Raw genomic sequence first — 6,603 nt, forward strand, 5'->3', positions numbered from 1 at the left:
AGGAGGAATAAAGGTGCGCAATATACAGTACATGAAAGTTACAATCATGTAACATCTTGATGCTGGACTTATATTAGAGTATTTGTTTCGAACGAGCTTATGTTGAAAGTTAGCAATGTAGATACGCAAAGACAATAGCAATAAAATTGATTGTCAAATATACAGATTGTTTTCTACATACATACATACATAAGTATACAGAGCGATATATGTATGAAGGTATGGTGAAGCGCAAATTCTTCCAAGGCACAAATAATTGCGGTAACACCTAAAGCTACCTTTTAAGCCTGCTTCTCGTAAGGGAACAGAGTAATCTTTCACAGATTCACAGACGGCTGTGCTAAATGGGCTAGCGACAAGTAGTCAACACGGCATCGATACCTTTCTCTCTCGGTACCGCTCCAAGTCTTTTGATTGTTTTGCTTCTACGGTTACCATTCATATTACTTTCAACGGCGTGAGCGACATTACCAGTCATGCACATTGACGTCTAACTTCATGCGCACCCAACGTATACGTCGGGTATACATGAAGTTAAGCTACATGATGATGATGATGATGATAATATAGGAATGTAGGCCGTCGTCGTAGTGTTTAATACTGCAGCCAGGCCCGAGACCTTCAATGGGTCGCATTGCCTTACACTTAGCAGATTGACGAAGTAACTTAATAATTACGGGTGTATCGAATTGATACGCGTCATATTATTAGAGCTTTCGCCTGAGTAGAGCGCTAACGGCCGCGGAGACGATGGGCTTTGCCGTCTATATCCACAGAAACGTAGACCGTTACGCACACACTAATCAAGCAGGTGTTGCAAGTAAGCAATCTCTACTGAACGAGTAATAGTAACCTTACCGAATTGGCACAGCATAGTTGCGCCTGCTTTTCTCCAGTCTCCTGCTTTCCCCACTTCTGGCTACGTGGAAGCCAATGGCAGAATAGTGTGCGATAGGAATCGAACGGGTGAATATGGCATGGTAGCGCGGAACAGCCTGCCTATGCGACTCGCTAAAGACCCAGTATTTAGTGCTATTGAGTTCGAAGGGGGAACAACGTTGGCAGCGACAACAACAACAGCAACAGCAGCAGCAGCGATAAAGATGTGCGTGGTAAGCATAGACCGCGCAGGTACAAATAGCAGGGCGGTGCGAGCATTGACGGCGGTCTATTAGATGGACATGCCATCATGCATCGACTTAGGGTTACTGAAAGGACCTGCTTGTCCCTCGAAGTAGCAGAACTGTACGCCGCCAAGGACGCTCGATACTGCCCCGTGCTTTGGTCGTCCTTCCCCCCAACTTTAGGAAGAAGCCCTGTCCACGTTATGGATGGGGACAGGGGTCGAATGGGGCAACGGGCCAGACCCACAAAACAAACGGGTAGGACTGAGGGGCATCGGCTTTGGTTGTACATTGTCACCATGGCAACTGTGCCAAGCTCAGGCTACAGCCCGCAATATAGAAATTCTAGGAAGTTTCAGGCTCGATTTATAACGTATTTTCGGCAACAGAGACATATATAAAATCGGTGTTGACAGATGCTTGAACGGTAGCAGCTACGTTATTAACAGAGAAGGAGCCAGGGCAGACAGCCAAGCCTATAACGTCGTTAACGAAAAATTCCAAGGATTCAGCAGTAATGCTATGAGATAATGAAACAGCCCACTGGTTGTACCATTTTAACGACGTATCCTTAAAAATATTAGTCATCGAAGTAACGAAAGCCGAATAGCAAAGCTGATTAGCAAAATCTCCGTACGATGTAGAGTATACTGTTATACAACATTATTGAGGATATAACTACACGCAACTCAATAACAAGTAGTCTGCTGATACTATGTCTCGACTAGTTGTTTGGAGAACATAAATGGTGATGGTCCAATAGGCATTTTTTTAGTAGAAGTCCTAAGACAAGCCTAAGTTTCGCGGCCCTTATGTCGCTACTTAGATAAGTATGTATATCTCAAAACACACTTGAATTTTTGATCTGACTGATACTTAACTCTGTGATAATATCTAATTTTGACCTGATACTAGAATATAAGCGTGAAAGATTTGCGAGCAAAAAAAGAAACGATACAGCGATAGAAAACAATTTACGATTTTGCTTACTAATAGACATATAGTAGCTTTCTATCGCATTTAGGTTTGCTTAGTTCTGGTTAGTTTAAGTTAAATCTTTCGTCCAAGAGAGTTTTTACTAACAAGTTCTTGCTAGATAGCGAGCTTACGGGCCGCATCTGAGTCGCGACGTCTAATGGGCAGGGATTTTTCTGCAATACGAACTCCAAGTAGGCTCATGCTGTACCCGGACACAGTCAGCACAGTTAAAACGAGAGCGGCCTGCGATTTTTTCTGATCCTAGACACGGAGACCGGATTCGGTTAAAAAAATGTAGGGTTATAGCTTAAAAAGTTTTTGGCTGTAGAAGTAACTACTAAATAAATACATTGCCACTATTGAATCATTATCAAGAGAATGATGAATATTTTATAAGAAAATAATCATTTTACTGCGGCGTTGCTAAGCGTATCCTCTCGCTGTGTTGATCCAGAGACATGTTAAATAGATTTTATCTGACCGATTTTAAATTTCAAACACTAATTGCAGCCAGATCTATGTACTGCTTCATTTTGTCTACTCTGTTAGGTCTTTTTGTCATTTAGAGCCTTAAGTGTCTCACAGTATCGTGTTCTGATCCTCTTAGACTAGCATGACAGGCGTCATCTTCTAAGTACGTTGATGAAATTCAGCATAGGTAAAAGCTCATACAGATTGCTGGTCCGAATCGATGAAAATAATGGGACAAACAATAATCTAAAATAGTAAATTGAATTGGCGGGTCCAAATGCTTCCAGTAATTTATTGATGTACGAAACGGCACCGGTGTCGAAGTTTTGGCCGATCTGCTCACGAAGACTCATCTTGTCTGCGGCAACGGACTGACCAAACGGGTCTGAACCACTGTTTGGCCTTACTCTAAAGAGAGCCTGTACGAACATTCTTGGTGAAATCATTAATTTTCGTTACTTAGATGGCTCGTGTGTCGTTGGCGGGATTTGAACCCGCAACCACCTAGTCCTCTCCAACTTTAGGGTTGACCCTATTTGGGATTAGGGTTTTGAGGGTATATAGGGAGCCTAGCTAAAGCAATTTAAATTGCTTACTTAATTTATTTTTTTTTTTATATGTAAATATAGAATTTGGCAGCAGCACTAAGGTTTTTAACGAAAATGCTGGGGGTACATCCAGAGTACCATATACCTCTACAAATATAAAGGTAATTAATGCGGAATGGCGTCCGCAGGAGTCGCTGAATGATCAGATAATGGTGCGTTGACTTTACTATACAGCCAGGCTAGGTGTGTGCCTATGTGCAAGTTCGAGCAGGCGTAAAAGTTAAAAATACAAGAAATGATACGCAATTCTAGCCATCTTTTTGTATACACCATACCACTTTTCGTTTATAATCAAACGATGCTTCACTCGCTTTCGAGCGCTTCCATTAGTTCGCTGTTTGATCGATAGCTCATTATTTATAATTGGTCATTTTTTGGACCAGAGTAAACGTCGCAGACGCAGTGGGTGCATCGCGGTACGGATATTTATACGTGGATTTACCGTTGTGTTTCCTTCTGTACTTTTACTACTCACGCTACACTAGGAGCGCTACTTCGAGCAGTAGCTTTATCTCCCAGCAAAAGCAACGTTGACAAACGCACGATCGATTTTAAACTTACAATAAGTTATATTGATTACGAGCGAGAATAATGCACCTCACGTACGAGCGCTCGTGTGAACTTTATTTCATATTATTAACTTATTTAATATTTTCGGGATAGTGTTTCCCCCTTCTCTTAACGAATTTACGAGATGCTAGTTCCTGGGAAAAATACGCTACATAAACGCCCCCGAGACTCTTTTAATCCTGAGTAGTAGCCAGCAATTTGAAGCCGTCTATTACATACACAACAGTGAAGAACGCCATTCCGCTGAACTAGGCGAGCGCGGCTGCCGAAAAAGTATCTCCTTCATTGTGCAAACCTTAGCCCTGTACAGAACTAAGGCGCTTACACAGAGCGTGAGAGATTTCTATAGAAACGTGCCGTTGTAAACATAAGTATTCTATATCTGCCAGCGCCTCGGGACGGCACGACCGATTCAAATTCGTGCGCCATATTATCGGGTTGTTATTATTATAAACTTTTATCGGGCGTCATCGGCCGAAATCGGGCAGAGTCGTGGTCACGAGACGTCAAATAATCGTTTGCTTATTTTCATGGGGGCAATGATCACTAAATTCAATTTGTGTCGGAGATAGAGCTGATACGTGCCTACGGAAAGAGGCCTACGTAGATGATTGTTATACTAAGCTTCTTCCCAAATGGAATGGACAGCTCAGACGTCGATTGTATAATTTGAGTGCGACCTATTCGATATGTAGACGGTTTATTAGACGGTCTAGAATTGTACAAAATAAATGGATATGTAACTACAGTGATGAAGAAAGCGAACAGATTGCAGGATCCATCGTTGCGGCCTTGATGCGTACGAATCTTGTTCGGCCAATGTTTATATATGTTATTTGTTTGTAACATATTATATAATGTGTTGCGACAAGGAGAGCTGTTAGCAGGTGCACTGGATCGTTGGTTATATGTTCTCGTGTAGTATTTTGACCTGGCAAGTGTTTTTAAGTCGGATTTTGTCATTGCATTAAATGATCGTGGGGTGTATGCAAAAACATTCGAATGTCAGCTAACAGACGTCGCGGTAACGTCGTCACTCTTTATATAGCACCAACATAATTGCTTTGTAATGATATTGTCACCGTCGCCGATTTGGCCATGCAGTTTCCGTTTTCTGTACTGCGGCTATGGAGATTTTTGTAGGACAAAAACAGTGTAAGCCGAACACTAAATCATTACCTAAAAAGAGCACATAATCTTAAACACCGACTCTATACTTTCTGCTCACTGCTAATACACGTTTTTTCCTTCTAGTTTTTAATTACATTTAGTTCCTGTTGGTACATAACGTGTTTGTTCGACGTCTAACGTTTCGAAAATACGACTCCCTTCTCCTGTAACGAGACTTTAGAGAAGTAGATAATTAAGAAGTTAACGTTAAACACCGGTTTAGTTTAACGGCGTTTTCATCCTCGCCACGTTGTGACAAGATAAGACATAATTACTCGGTTGAGCTCCTCAGAACAAGCTTGTCCTTCGTTTATTGGTTGCTAGTTAGAAAACGTTTGCGCTATGCAAGTTGCCCCCGCGCTCCCAATCCCATAGACGTAATTCGCGCCGTCGTCTCTGTTATGGCCTTTATAGAAGGCACATAGCATTTCCTGTTTGCTGCTGCTACTTTTCCTTCACGTTTTTAGGTTTTTCGAAATGAACGAGATTGAAAAGTACCGGTATTTGGTTAGAGAACGAGAGGGAAGGAAAAGGACGGAGTGAGGTATGAAGGAAGTGTAGATTTTTGGGCGAACTAGGCACGCACAAGGACAAACAAGCCTCAACGAAGGTACTGCACACGTTTTTTTCTGCTAGTGCTGCCGTTTCGGTGGAAAGAGGCTATAAAAAGATGAAAGAATCTGAATAGCGTTGGAGGTGGCTGGAGCAAGCTGTGGCAGGCGTTTGCCGGTGCCGCTGGTTCCAACTGCTAGCGAAGGCCCTGCACGGTTCAGGAGTAGCTGAAGGTCGTTGTTTGGCCTGGGTCCTCTTACCACGTCCGTCGTCAAAGCGGTTGCCATTTTCTGCGTTCGTAGCTGCGTTGCGTCCTCTGCGTTCGTCACTCCTAGCGTTTGGATTTGGAGGGCTTCGGCTAGTTGCCGGCGACGGTTTCGAAATTGCAAGCACTCGCGCGGAAAACCCCAGGGTGATTTCACCCCCCCCCCCCCCTGCCCTCAGTTTGAAGTAAGCAAGTGAGAGTGAACACAGGCGATAGAAAGTGGATGAGTAAGAAAAGGGGGGAAAGGTACTTCGGGAAGGAAAGGAAAAGAAAAACACTGCCTGCTTTCTGGCTGTCCGCCCGTTTGCCTAGCCCCCCGCTGAGTCGACAACGAGCCGCTGCGTAGGGCAGAAGTAACATCTAGCTCGTATTCCTAAGCCAGCATCGAGGGCAAATCTTTGATGCAAGGAGCCCTTTTGCGACATTTCATACACAGGGACCAATGTTAGGAAAAGGTGAAAAGAAAAGGGAAGCAAGAAAAAACTCGCAAAGCGGGAGTGAATGGAAGCTGTGGCTCTCTCGCTGGGTATTGGGTAGATCTCTAGAAAGAGGCTTTATCCTGGACAGGCCTTAGCGTTGGAGCTAGCGATGTTTTTGATCGCCGTAATAACGGTGATAATTTTGCTGCTAGTAGAGGGTGGATATGAATATATGGCGACGGGTTCCTCCGCCTTTTCCTGCACATCGGGTGTGTTAGCGTCCGGCTAACATTATTGATCTCATAGATATCCTTATCCATATCTATATATATATGTACATGTATGGTAGATATACCTCTACTGACCTTATTTATCTCTATATATGCGAACGTATAGGTTGAATTATTTATACGGCTGCAGCTATGAATTCTCTAGAAACAATAGAG

The 6,603-nt window shown here is 43.2% G+C and overlaps 1 protein-coding gene across 3 annotated transcripts in view; it reads left to right on the top strand.

Annotated features, from left to right (window-relative positions):
* Cals (calsyntenin 1) overlaps window positions 1-6,603 on the top strand; it is a 53,440-nt gene that overhangs the window by 12,065 nt on the left and 34,772 nt on the right. The window lies entirely within an intron of this gene.

This window comes from Varroa destructor, unplaced genomic scaffold (assembly GCF_002443255.2).
Source record: "Varroa destructor unplaced genomic scaffold, Vdes_3.0 BEIS01000003.1, whole genome shotgun sequence".
Taxonomy (NCBI): Eukaryota; Metazoa; Arthropoda; class Arachnida; order Mesostigmata; family Varroidae; genus Varroa; species Varroa destructor.